Genomic DNA, 14,231 nt, shown 5'->3' on the forward strand with positions numbered 1-14,231 from the left:
GGATTAAATTACATGAGTCAGATAATGAATACATTTCCTTTTGTATAGTGCCTTCTTTTCCCTCCCTCCCTCCAAGCCCCTTCCTCCCATTAATTGAATATTTAAGGAATTCTCTGAGGAAATATGGACTAATGTACAATAAAATCTTTATGACAGTAGAGGCTTGACCCAATCACATTTATTTTTTTGTAGAATACAGAAATCTATTTTCTGCAATGAAGAAACAACCACGAGCTAACCTTGGAGACTGGAGGGAAGTTACTGGGCACCCTAACCTGGGCACTAAGGAGAAGATCAATCAGCCTGAAAGGATGCCTGAAAGAACACAGAACTGCAGCAGGTCCAGAGCATTGTAGAGGTGGCATTCACTTACTTTTCTACTGATGATATTCACATACCATCATAGTTTTATTTGCTTTATAAAAGAAAGGAAAGTTTAGAAAGTTCAGCATTGGGAATTTTCCAATGTAAAGGCAAGGCTTACTAACAATTATGTTGTGCTCAATAATAATACAGTATGGAAAAAGGATCAGTGTAGAGTATATAAAAACCTTAAGTACTGTGAAGATACTCTTTTATGAATCATGAAACTTTGTCCATGGAGCACAAATCTAATTTTATATGTTTTACAGTCCTGGGATATAATACATACAGTTTTCTGCTATCATTAGAAAAGGTACAGTTCCACATAGTGAAATCCTACATGATTTAGAACTAATTAAGGAGTGTTTTATTCTGTGTCATTAGTAGAAAAATGATTGTTTTGTTTGGCCCCAAATAGCAAATTATTCTCAATGATTATGAACTATTTTGAACCTAATAAAGCTGTTTTGAATTTGAGTTCATTTTTTTTTTCTGCCAGTTCTGCTGGGACATGAACTCAGTGACTGGGTGCTGCCCTGTAGCTTTATAGCTCTTGGCTAACATTCTACTGCTTGAGACACTGCTATAGTTTTTTTGCTGGTTAGTCTTTTACTGGTTGGAATAAGAGACTTATAGATGGTTTTGCACCAACTGGCTGCAAACCATGATCCTCAAATCTCAGCCTCCTGAGTGGCTTGGATTACAAGCATGAACCATCAGTATGTGACTTCTGTTATGCTTCTTCATAGTAAATTTTCTCAAATGAGCCCGAAAATGTATCAATATGTGCATCCATGAATGAGTGAATACATTTATTTCTTCTGTGAAGTAAGTCATAAACTAAATAAGATTAAATAGTTTTTTTTTTCAAATCTGAGAACAAAACCCAGGGCCTGGCACTTGCCAGCAAGTGCTCTTCCATTTAGCAAAATCCCCAGCACCAAAATTAAGATTCCTAACTCTGAATAACCCAAGATTCAGATACGCAGTTGAAGCTAGTTAGTTGACTACTGAATAGAATGAAAACATAAATCACAAGTTGAAAGTGCATGAAGGCTAGGAAAATGTAGGCTCAGACAAAAAATTCCATTCCTCTTCTCTCTGCTTCCTGTCTTAACCATTTTTATCCAATCCTAGGGCTTGAATTCAGGCTTTGGGCATTGTTCTGAGCGTTGTTTGCTTAAGGCTAGCACTCTAACACTTCTAGCTTTTGCTATTTATATCTTACTGAGGAATCAAACTCAGGGCTTCCTGGCTGCTAGGCAAGCACTCTGCCACTAAGACACATTCTCAGCCCTCACTTTTTGTTTTTGAGACAAAATATTCAGCTTCAGCTCAGGTTGGCCTGTGTCCATTGTTTTTAGTATTAATTGACTGATGAGAATATGCAATGTACAGCTTCCTTGTATCAATGTCTGCTATCTAATTGTTTCTTGGTGTAGGCCTTTAAGTTAGGTAGTGTATGGTTTCAGTTCCTCAGTTTCACAGTGGATAGAATACTAATAGTGATAGAAATATGTTTTTAAAAGAACTCCTGAGTGAGGTCTAAAATGTCATAGCATGAATTAAATCTTGGATGTTAATGGACTTTTTGTCTACCCTTTTTATAATTTATTGGTTACTAACTATTTTAATTGATATTACACAGGTAATATATGGAGGATTTACAGTTACTTTTGACTGATTGATTGAATGAATTAGAGTGATCCCTTATCTATGGAGGGAGTCACATTCCAGATACCCTTGACATAGATGATAATCCTAGAGGTAGCAATAAGTAAACTGAAATAATCACAAGAAACTGCATTTATTTTTTGTGTTGGTCCTAGGGCATTAATCAAGCCCTGACTGCTGTCCCAGAGGGTTTTTTTTTAAATTTTAAGTATGACTATTACCCGATGATTTTAGCACATAAGAAAAAAATATACTCATGATGCTGAGATATAAAGACCTCTGATTGAGCCCCACTTGGCCTAGAAAATGCGTGGGACACTTCTCTCCCCAAAAGAGATGGAAGTGGTTCTGTGCCTCAAGGGGTAGAGGAACAGCTTTGAGAGAAGAAGCAATAGCATCATGCCAATTCACTGAGTTCAAGTCTCAGTATTGTTATACATACACCAGAGTGTGTGTATAACACACACACACACACACACACACACACACACACACACACACACACACACACACAAGAGAAAAAAGAAAAGGAAAAACCCTGATAAGTTAATTAAGACACCTAATGTGATAAAGAGGAGGAAGCTTGAGGAATCATTTCTGTATTATTAGATTATTAAACCACAATCTACAGGTAATTTAAAGTATACAAATATAGCTGGTTCACCAGAGTTTCATTCTTGTTAATCTGTGAGTGTGTATGTGTATGCATATGTGTGCTCACATACCCTAGTACTAGCGCCTGAATTCAAGCCCTTATTCACTTCCTTAACTTTTTCTTTCAAGGTTGATGCTCCCCACTTGAGCTTTATCTCTAATCTGGTATGCCTGTAACTCTAGCTACTTAGGAGATTGAGACCTGGAAGATTGTAGTTTGAAGCTCCCTAAAGCAGAAAAGTCTGTAAGATTGTCTCCAATTAACCAGAAAAAATATTGAGAGCAGAGGCATATCTCAGCAATTTTTCTGAGGTAACCCTGGACCTTTTCTTTCTTTATTCAGTGCTTATGTAACATACAGAGTCATATAGCTGCTTAATGTATTCAACTTATAGACACATATGAGCATGTATATAATTTTATAATATGCACATCAAGAGAAAATATACATATTTTTGTTTTTATGATCAGTCCACATATCTACTAGAAGGTGTGGAGTTCCTCACTCACCCACTGCTGTGCATATGCTATTATTCAATTATCCGAATATCTTTGTATAGGATTCTATGTGTGTACCCAAGCACGTGTGTACCTAGATTAAACTCATTTCCTTGCACTTGTTAGACAAGTGTTAGACAGCTAGCCCTGTTTATAACAGTTACTTTTGAATGAATATCATGCATTCCCTAGGTTGTGTTAGAACGCAGTGTTAGAATGCCTCTCATACATACCTGGAAGCACTTATTGATTGAGAATGGGATCTTTTTTCCCAGCTGTGGGGCTTGAAGTCAGGGTTGAGCACTGTCCCTTAGTTTCTTTTGCTCAAGGTTAGAGCTGTACCACTTGAGACTCTTTTTCTGTTTGTGTGATACTGAGGAATCAAACCCAGGGCTTCATGCATCCTAGGCAATCATTCTACCACTAAGCTACATTTTCAGCCGAGACGGGGATCTTGATAATTGTTCCCTATACAATCCTGAACTCTGGTTTCCAAGTAACTATTTTACAGGGGTGTGCCACTACACTAATTGTAATTTTTAAAATTTTATATATTTCATTTTCTCCTTTTTATTGTTAGTACTGGGCCTAAAAGTTGTTCATCCTGTTTTTCTTTTTCTTTTTTCTTTTTTTTTTTTTTTTTTGGGTCCGGTTGTGGAGCCTGAACTCTGGGCCTGGGCACTGTCCCTCAGCTCTTCAGCTCAAGGCTAGCGCTCTACCACCTGAGCCACAGCGCCACTTCCGGCTTATTTCGTTTTGCTTATGTGGTGCTGAGGAATCGAACCCAGGGCCTCAGGCATGCAAGGCAAGCGCTCTACCACTGAGCCACCTTCCCAGCCCTCATCCTGTTTTTCAGAACTTTTTTAAAGGGAAAATTGGTTTCAAGAATTATTCTGGGGGTGTTTTGGTTTCTGTTTTGTGCTGTGCTGAAAGATTTATTCCTGGCTGGTGGAAATCTCTCATGGTGGGTGGTGAGTAAACTGTGGAGCATTGATAGGGTGCTATGTGTTACCTTGTTTGTCCTTTTAGATTTTCATTTAGATGTGTTGTTCCTCAAAATAATTCCTTTACTAAAGCAGGATTGTCCTTTTATTTTTGAGACCTATTGTAGCCCAGGCTGATCTTGAACCCATGATGTTCCGGATCAACTTCTTGAATGGTAGGATAACAAATGTGTAGCATCACTCATAGCAGGAATGTTATGTGATTAGTACACACTTCTACTCAACTGCCTTTAGTTTGATACCATGGCCAGTGTTTACAAAGTATTGTTCTATATTGGAAGATATCTTTAGAAAGCATATCTTGCTCTAGGTAACTGAAGAATGTAAAAGGGTAGTGGTATGCATAGTACCTAATTACACAACATTCCAGAGCAGGCCAAGAAGACTGTTGGGAAGGACAAAGGTAAAGAGTAGTATGAATTATTATCATGGGCTTGGAGTACAGTGATGCAGGAAAGAACTTATACAGGTAGAATCCTGTGAGGGTTGTGGAAGTAGAACAGGTATTTTCCAGGTATATCAAATGTGAGAATGTCCAGGAGGAGGGACAAGCATTTTATGAACCTTGGAGAGGCAGAGCAGCAGAGAACTGGATGGATGGAAGCAGAGTGGAAAAGAAAACAGAATACTCTTTGGGAGTTTGTATGTTTACTAATTTATTGCTTGCATAAAGCATCAACCCTACCAGCAACAGAGGAAGCTGCCCATCCCAGCCCCATGTGTGTGCTGGAATGGGTGGGGCTACTGAGAAAGTAAGATGTGGAAATTCAGAACACACCTGAGCCTGGGTCATTCTATAAATTCACTGTGGAAGAGTGTACCTAGGTTTGCCACATATGAAATTACACTTGTTAGGGAAGCATGAAACTGACAGACCTTTTAATATTACTTAATTTTAAGTAGGTTCTTGTAGGTTTTCTTGGGCTGTTGACTGTAGCCCTGCTAGTTATGCCTCCCATACATACTGGAATGACAGATGTATGCCACTACATCTAGCAAATACTGATTGAGATAGGTTTCTTGGTTAAAAAATATTTCCTTGAATGGTCTTGAACCATAATATTCTCATTGTGTCTTTAAAATACCACTGAAGAAAAGGTTAACCAATGTATCCTTGTCCTCAAAAGTTAATCATGCCTCTAATAAGGATTTGCCTTCTCAAAGCAGGGTAACACCTCACAGAAGTGTTATATCAGAAGGACAAAAGTACAACCAATGGACTAATCACCAGGCAGCCAGAAAGAATATGAGCCTGGCTTCTCTTGGCTGGGAGATCTTTATCTTTGTAACAGAATTAGGCTTTACTTTTCCTTTATAAGGTCAGTTAGCAAAAGATCAATACAAAAATAAACAATTTGCATTGAGCCTCCTATGTAGAAGATTCTAGTGACAATATCTCCTCATGGGCTTTGAGAACCCAGTCTTTGGTGTGACAAGCTTGGTGGGCTTCAAGAAGTGCTTTCTATACACACAAAAGCAGAATCTGCTTCCCATGTTCCCTTGTAAGACTGTTACACTTGTATGGGATTTTAGAAGTCAAACATATGTTTGAAATCCTGATTTTCACAGCCAGTTGACTTACCAGTTTCCATTTTAGCTTCTTTTTTCAATGTTATGATAATTTCTTAGTAAACAAAGTATATAACAATAGTACCCAAGGAAACTGAAATACAATAATTATTTTACACTCTCTATATTTGTATTCTATCACTATCTTATATTCAATCAATAATTATCTGATAGCCTTCAATGGCTTTGTCAAAGACCCCAGTGGCCTAAACTTTGCCTAGTTTGTGTCAGCTCCATTCTTCATGTTAGCTGGCTTTGCTGTGGCATGTGGCTCCCAATTATCTTATCACCTTTCCCTGCTCAAACTTTTTGGTTATTTCTTCCCTTATCACCCCAGCTTCTTTGTCCAGGTGAAGAGGTCTCTAGGCACATTTGGACATACTGGAGGCTCCGTTGGTTTCTCACTTCCTTCCATCTTCACTAAAACGAGTATCTTTCTGGCCACTTGGCATTAAATGTTAACTACATGATACCAGATTTCCATTGTGTATGCCCAGCCAGGCCTTTCCCTTCTACTTCACACCATGCATTAAGATGAGTGAAATGTTTTTATATGCAGGGAAATAGAAATGGAGACTATCATGCTGAGTGAAGTAAGCCAGGTTAAGAAAGATAAAGGTCACATGTTTTCTGTAATATGTAAATACACAATCTAAAAGATAAACATGTAAACACACAGAGAATCATATATAAATACATTTATAGAATATGTCTATATGTTTGGGAATTTTTGAGGGAATTAGTAGGATTAGGGAAGGATAAATAAATGTTATTTGGCATCTGTGCATGGCAATGATGACAAAGGAATCTCACCGAAATCCGTTGAATATTGAAAAGGAAGCTAGATGGGGAAAGGGAGAGTCAGGCCATCAGTATGATTAAAAATACTCAATATAAGTTTGTAAAATTTTATGGTGAAATTTCTTAAATACTATTGTTATGCAATTTAATTAAAATGAGATATAGGAATGCTAAACAACTATTATATGTGTGTTTTAATGGAAGTGAGAAGGACAGAGAGGGCAAAGGTGGGAAAACATGTTCAAAATAGGTAGTTTTTTAATGCATGTAAAAAATGACCAACAAAGCATGTTGACATTGATTTGAGAAAAGTCTGTAGATGTGTGAGAGTGATGGAGGAAATGAGTCTCATAAAGATACAAATCAAATCCTTGGAAGAATGTGTGCTAATCAAAAAGTGAGAAAAAATTACTACAGATTTATGTGCTATTTTTCTTATTTCATATGCTAGTACATCTTTTTTAATTTTGAGAGAAATAGATTTGGTTGTATATAAATGTCATAATTCTAATCTAGGAGTTAAGATTTTCTCCCCACTCCATCTGCACAACCATATATTCCGTTCCCAAAAGAATTCCATTGTCAGATATATATTGCTAGAACCTTTCCCATGCATGTACAAACTTCTATGTCCATAAGTATAAAATACATACATCAAATGTTACCAATTATATCATATATAGGTTGCTTTTCACTTGATAGAGCAACCTGTGGTTTTCACTCTATATGTCACTTTGTACTTAATCAGTCTATACATGATCAGTGGCCATTTCAATGGTTTTAAATTATTTTAGACACATGTCATTCCTGCTAATGTCTTTCCAGTAGTGAAGCATAAGAGTATCAGTGGAGCACAAGGAAAGTGGCTACACAGTTTCCCATTCCCTCCCCTCTCCTGCCATTCAAATTTGTGATAGTGACTGCCAAAGAAGTATGACTATAATTTTTTTTTTTATAAAATGCAGGACCATCTGCCAAGTAAATAGTCCCTTTTAAGAGAATGTGAAAATCAGTGGGAGTTAACATTTGTGAGCATTAAATGTTGACATATGACTGAGTTTTCTAATACATAGTTAACTTGTGTGTGTGTGTGTGTGTGTGTGTGTGTGTGTGTGTGTGTGTGTGTGTGTGTGTGTGTCTGTGCTTCTGTGTGTCTGTGTATCTCTGTGTATATGTATGTATTTTCTGGACCTGAGGGTGAAATCAGAGCCTGAGTGCTGTCCTGGAGCCTTTGTACTTGAACCATAGTTCCATTTCCTATTTTTAGTGTTTAACTTGAGATTAGTGTCTCAGGGACTTCCCTGCTTGTCCTGAGTTGGATCCTCACATCTCAGGCTCCTGAGTAATTAGGATTACAAGCTTGAGCCACAGATGTCTGGCCATTATCTCTCATTGGTTCTCAGAATGACATTTTTCTTTTTTTGCTGCAAAAACTGGCAGTGGCCACTTCATTGGCCCGGATAGAACAGGAGCATCTTCAGAGATTGTGTTTGGGGCCTAAGTGAATGTAAATAATATCTTCCCCACCAGCTAATATGTCCTCATCACTGTCTAAATAATTTCTTTTAGATATATTGTCTTATTATTGTACAAAATAATGGACTCCATTATATTTTCCTATTTTCATACTACTTATTTTCATAATATTCACTTTCATTACACTCTTTTGCCTGTCTCCCCCCATGGTTGCTTCTTGTTTTTACATTTTTCTCTCTCTCTCCCTCCCTCTCTCTTACTCTCGCTTTTTCTCTCCTTCCCTCTCTTTCTCTCTCTTTCTCTGCTTGCCTCTCTGCTAGTATTTGCTTTACACTTTCTACCTGCACTCCCCCTTTTAAGCAAAGCCTCAAGTTCTGGGTTTTTGCTTATTAATTGGAATTAAGAATTTTAGCCAGGCATCGGTGGCCCTCACCTGTAATCCTAGCTAGTCAAGGTGCTGAGATCAGAAGATTGCGCTTCAAAGCCAGCCTGGGCAGGCAAGTGCATGAGACTCTTATTTCTAAATAACCACCAGAAAACCAGAAATGGCTATGTGGCTCAAGTGGTAAGGTGCTTGCCTTGAGCTGAAGAGCTGAGGGGTACTGCCCAGGCCCAGAGGTCAAGCTTCATGTCTTACCAAAAATAAAAGTGTTTCCATAGATTTTTCTTTCAAACCATGATAATAAATTACATTTGTTCATGTAGATAATATAGGAATTTAGTATTGTTGGGTTATTAACAACTACTTAAATTATTTTTGAAAAATCATAATGAACTATGCTTTATGAATCTCATCTTATTCTGAAATATTACAAAAACAGTAGAGTTCTTCTATAGGGTCCCAATGTAATAGGAAGCCCTGTTCTATATCAGAAGTATCTATCAACCATTTCTTTCTCCTGTATCTTATTTTACATCTATTCAATTATTATTTTTATTTGTCAATTATCTTTCAGTAGTTGTACAAAGGAGTTGCCATATAACAAAGCAGTTTATGAATACAGTGCATATTGATTTGTGCCACACCTACAATAATCACACCCCCCTCTGACCCACCATTCCCTTATATTTCTTAGTTTTGCAGTATAGGCAATGAATTCCTTTTTAGCAAATTTAGTTTTATTTATTTATTTAATTATTTATTTATTTATTTATTTATTTATTTATTGTCAGGCATGGGGTTTGAACTCTGGGATTGGGCATTATCCCTCAGCTGTTGCACTCAAGATGAGCACTCTACCACTTGAGCCAGAGCGCCACTTCCTGTTTTTTAGTGGTTTATTGGAGATAAGGGTGACATGGAGTTTCCTGCCCGGGCTGGCTTTGAACTGAGACCCTCAGATCTCAGCTTCCTGTGTAGCTAAGATTACAGGCCTGAGTGGCCTGTGCCCAGCTGATTATAGTTATTTTAAAGAGGTTGTGTAGAGGGATTTCATTTGCATAAGTCAGATGAGAACATTTCCTTTCATACAACATCTTCTGTTCCCTCATTTTCTCCCAATGAGCTTGACTACATTCTGCCCCTTCCTCCCTTCATTCGTCTACCCTTTCCCCACCCTCTTTTTGATGTACCCCAATTTCTTGCATTAATATTCTCAGGCTTTGTCCTAGTCTTTCTAAAGATTATACTACTAGGGCCACATTGGCAGCAGCGATGGTGGAGCAGGAAGGCTCTCACAATGAAGCCCACAATCACATGCAAGTTAAGCTGCATGGAGAAAAGCGGCCAGTATGGGGCACACCAAATGTACTGGACCATCTTCTTCAGGTACATGTCCCAGAGCAAGCCCTCTGAGGCCCAAGAGCTCATGTGCTCAGGAGCATACTGCTGTTCTTCCCTCATGGCCAGCAAAACAGCACAGCAGAGCTGTCCATGCTGGTGTTGGAGTCCCTGAAATGGATGTAGATGGCAGAAATGGATGGAATGTCTGGCTAGGGTGTTCAGTTGATGGACCCCTTCTCCAGAGCCCTGAAGTGTTCCAGTTGGGGTTCCTGGAAATGGGGCCATCCTTAGCTCCTTCCATTTTGGGCCCTGACCTTGTGGAAAGAGCCGAACTACTGGGAATCTTGATACTACTTTCTACACTCCACAGACGGTGAGGGCTGTGCCAACATGCTGGTGGAGGACTCCACGGCCCACAGCTTCCATGGCAAGTGGACATACTTGTGGCTCAGGCAGTGCTGCAGTTTCTCTATTGGAAAACAAAACCAGGTCTGTGGTCTTCATCATGTATGCACAGAAGCAACATCCATCAAGCACGGGCCGCCCTCCATCCAATCCCTGCTCCACTTCATCTGATTTCTGCTGCTGGCCTTGGATGGCAGCAAGCTAACCACGTTCATGGTGCTGTGAGAGCAGTTCCAGCCCTCCCTGTGCAGGTACCCAATACATGACAAGTAGCTCGACAGGACAGAACAGGACAGGAGAGTTGTCCCTCAGGGTACATCCCAAGCTTTTGTCTTCCTATGGAGGCAGTTGGCCACGTCCTGGCCTCCCTTAGTTACTCTATCACCTACAATTTTTCTTAGTTATGCTCTATGTATTAAAAACTTCTTTAAAGACAAGTTATTCTGTTCATGGAGTTCATACTCACAGCTCTAAATACTGAGATGCCTAAAATATATCATTCTGCTTTGAGTAAATTCCCTCCAAAAGGTTTTCCAATTCAGAAGTTTATCTTTAATGGATTTTATAAAACCTTTCAAATGTTATACAAAAAAATAAGGACTAAGTAAATGAACGATCAAGTACTTAATGATTAGAAGACTCAATGTCCTGAAACAATTCTCCTTAACTGCTCAGTACATAGAGTATAATTCCAGACAAAATTCAGCCAGATATTTTTTACGAGAAACTTTTAAGAGGGCAAATAGTATTTCCTCACTTTCTAAGGAAATATTTTTGTAGAATCAAAATGATCTCTTCAAAGTTTTAGGAAAATCAATAATAAATTCATCAGTACCTAGAGTTTTATAGATTGCAATGCATTTAAATGTAAATTGAGAAAATTTGTGTAGATTCCATTTTTTTTCGTTCTTCCTTAAGTAGGTTTGATAGGTTTTATCTTTGAATAAATCATCTGAAGCTGTTTATTACTGTACTTTTAAATTTTATAACGGTAGGATTTCTGATAAAGTACTCATTTGTTTTGGTTATTGGCAACTGGTTTCTTCTCTGTTTTGTTATTTTGTATTTTGATCCGTCTTTTAAAATATATATCCATTTATTGATCTATTCAGACACAGCTTCTATTTTCATTGATTTTCTCTGCTGTGTTCAAAAGCAGGATTTTTTTGCCACTTAACGAAATGATTCTTAAATAGAAAAGCAAAAGAAGAATAGAATAGAAAAATAAGAGTATCAGTTCAAGCTTGTAATCCTATCTACTCAGTGGGCAAAGAGCTGAGGATTTTGTTTCAAAGCCAGCCAGGGGAGGAAAACCTGTGAGACTCCTATCTCCAACTAAACACCAAAAATGCTGAAAATGGAGTTTGTGGCTCAAGTAACAGAGCACTGAGCTAGAATTACATATGTGAATCCCCAGTGTCCTGGTAAGTTGTGTTTGTTTTTTTTTTTTTGAGGAGTGTAAATGTGTACAATTTTTAAGTCCTTAACGTAGCCCACTGCATGTAGTATGAAGTTACACATGGTCTGATCTACTGTCCATATGGTAATCACTGAGATTTAAAAGTCTGTCTTCCTGAACATTTTCCAATTTTCTTCTTTGACCATACATTTAGGTATCAGGGGTTTCCTATGGTCAATTTTCATTTAAGGAAAAAATCATTTCAGATTTCATTTAAAGTTTGAGACTGAGACTTGTACTTGGTGTTTGATGTTGTTGCTCTTTAGCTAGTACTTTACCAACTAAGCTATGACTTTAATCCATAATTTCAGGTTATTCAAAATGCTAGGAAAGGTAATAGTGATAATAATGCTATTAAGTCTTTCGCCCATCTAGATACCCACATTTGGTTTGTTTGGGTTCCTAGTTTATCAGTATATTTATATGTCATAATTTTGTTTTTGTTTTTGTGCTATTACTGGAGCTTGAAATCAGAAACTTGCCCTCTCCTTGAAACTGGACATTGTTAGCACACACTGGTAATTCTATCTACTCAGAGAACTGAGATCCAGGTTTAAATCCAGCCCAAGAAGGAAAGACCATGAGTTTCTTATCTCTAAATAATCCCCCAAATAAATTTGGAAGGGAATCTGTGGTTCAAGAGTAAAACACCGCCCTTGAGGGAAAATGCATAAGTGAGAAGGTAAGGTCTTGAGTTTAAACTCCAATATCAGCACTCAAAAACGTTGCTTTCCTTGAGCTTTATATTAAATTGCTCAGAAAATAATCAGCATTGTAGTAATGTTTAACATTACTATTACAATAATCAGTTATATTTATTGATGTTATTCCTTTATTTTCCTAAAGTTTACTGACACATTAATAGAAAGACAGTAATAGAAAGACAGGATTACTCTTTCACAAGTATTTATGGTAGTTGAATATATGGAACAGAGGTGCATACCAGGAGTTTGGACTGAAGAGAGATATTTGCAAGCTCTTCACATAAATAAATGATAGTTGAAGACCCTGTGGGCATGTATGAAATAAGCTAAAGAAACCAGTAAGGAAAGATAAGGCATGATTCTGGAAAGCAAACAATTTTGGAAGAATAGAAAACAAGAAAAGTATGTAGCTTTTGGTAAGAACTTTCTAACTCACCTACACAGTGAGCACATTTGATTCCTCATTTCTAGTAAAAGCCATTTTATTTTCATTAACAATGATCTATTTGTTCCATTATATAAATTTAACATATTATATATTTCCTAGTAGATTAATATTTATACTTTTTTTCCTTTATAGAAGAAGTCCTACATTGTAGACAAGGCTTACCTCAAATCCTTATTCTCTTGTGTCAGGTTCCTGAGTTTTGGCTGGAATTACCATGTGGTAGCATAGTACTATATCCACTTATATTATTTACATTTTGTACACTTGAAAATTAGTGTGAACAACTTTAAGCCATAGTATCTTCATGAATTTGAATAAATTTCTTTCAGAAAAATGTTATAAGTAGAGTTACTGAGTAAAGTCAAGTATGGTACACATACCTGTAATCCCAGTACGCAAGGGTATTGTAAGTTTAATAGCACCCTGAGCTTCACAGCAAGTCCTTGTCATCATCATCATCATCAACAACAACAACTGGTGGGCTTGGAAGAGAAAAAGTATTAAGTGACGTGATAGGAATATACAAAATTGTGTGTGTGTGTGTGTGTGTGTGTGTGTGTGTGTGTGTGTGTGTGTGTGTGTGTGTGTGTGTGTGTGTGTGTGTGTGTGTGTTGGCCCTAGGGCTTGAACTCAGGGCCTGGTCAATGTCCTGAGATTTATGCTCAAGTCTAGCACTCTACCATTTGAACCAAAGCTCCACCTCCAACCTTTTTAGAGGTCATTGGAGATGAGTCTCATCCAGTTTCCGGTCCAGGCTGACAAAGAACCTAGATCCTGAGGCCTCAACCTCTTTTATAAGTAGGATTATAGGTGTGAGCTTGTAGTAGGTGTTGTATTACTGTTAAGTAATATGGTAAACATCACGCCAGTTTTTACTCGCCCCAGCAGTGTTTGAGTGTTGCACACACACTTAAAACACAACCCACACCATGTTTGATGACATCCAGGTCTCATAATCCTGTGATATAACTATTGTTACCTATGAAGAATTTGAGGTCCAGAGACTTTAGTTAACTTTGAATCCACAGCTTGTATAGAGTGGAGCTTGTATGCAAGCTCAACTAGGTTTGTATATTTCAGAAAACATGGTATCAACATGTGTTCTAGGCAACATGTGTTCTAGCAAGTACTGCTCTTTACAGGTACTATTAAATTCCTCTTGTATGTATGACTCATTCCTCACCCTTTAAATATTTGCACCCCATCTCATAAGCTAGGGAAAGTACAAGTGATGAGAAGAGCCATTTTTGAAAGAGAAATTGATAATGGGGTTTGAAATTGGTATTGGATATTAATCTGATCTTCTTCCATTTCAGATTTGCCTCCAGCACTATATTTCTGTTTTTTTTTTAAATTTTATATTATGATAAAGGTAATTTACACATAGATTATAGTCATATAAGTCAGGTATGAGTATATTTCTTTTTGGAAATGTCACCCCTTACCTTGCTCT

General features: G+C 37.6%; 1 pseudogene; it reads left to right on the forward strand.

The window, feature by feature from the left end:
* Positions 1-9,718: 9,718 nt before the first annotated feature.
* On the forward strand, positions 9,719-10,480 carry LOC138827648 (Golgi to ER traffic protein 4 homolog pseudogene; annotated as a pseudogene).
* The last annotated feature ends 3,751 nt before the right edge of the window (positions 10,481-14,231 follow it).

The sequence above is a fragment of the Dipodomys merriami genome, unplaced genomic scaffold (assembly GCF_024711535.1).
Source record: "Dipodomys merriami isolate MVZ:Mamm:240054 unplaced genomic scaffold, mDipMer1.0.p SCAF_1592, whole genome shotgun sequence".
Classification (NCBI taxonomy): Eukaryota; Metazoa; Chordata; class Mammalia; order Rodentia; family Heteromyidae; genus Dipodomys; species Dipodomys merriami.